The 511-nt window shown below is 31.7% G+C and overlaps 1 protein-coding gene across 1 annotated transcript in view; it reads right to left on the bottom strand.

The window, feature by feature from the left end:
• Window positions 1–511, bottom strand: part of GPALPP1 (GPALPP motifs containing 1) — a 75,718-nt gene that overhangs the window by 44,385 nt on the left and 30,822 nt on the right. The window lies entirely within an intron of this gene.

The raw sequence follows: 511 nt of genomic DNA, 5'->3' as shown, positions 1-511 counted from the left end.
CTAGGACACACCCGGGTATTTAACAAATGTTTACTGAATGAACAAACATATTATCTCCTTAAGAAATACTTATTATAGGGAACTGATCTGAAAACTCAAGGGCTTTCTTTCCTTGGATCCTGTATGTCCAGATTCCTATCATTTAATGCTTAGCTTTTGTATTGCAAAGTATCTCTTTGGTCACTTCCCCAGTTAAGGAAGAGAGAAATATTCTGTAATAACCTAAATGGGAAAAGAATTTGAAAAAGAACAGATATATGTATATGTATAACTGAATCACTTTGCTGTACACCTGAAACTAACACAACATTGTTACTCAACTATACTCTAATATAAAATAAAAATTTTTAAAAAATAAAGAGAGAAATCCCAAGTCCTGTCTCCTTAGTAATTCGGTTTCTAACTCTGATCCTATATAACACAAAATTGGGACTTAAAAAAAAAAAGAGGTTCATTTCCCCTGGAATTATAAAAGAATACATGCTTCCTGAAAGAATTCGAGAAGTAGAAA

This window comes from Delphinapterus leucas, chromosome 18 (assembly GCF_059928025.1).
Source record: "Delphinapterus leucas isolate spDelLeu-1000000601 "Yukka" chromosome 18, BTC_Dleu_Yukka2, whole genome shotgun sequence".
NCBI lineage: Eukaryota > Metazoa > Chordata > Mammalia > Artiodactyla > Monodontidae > Delphinapterus > Delphinapterus leucas.
This window is presented reverse-complemented; position numbering and strand designations above follow the sequence as displayed.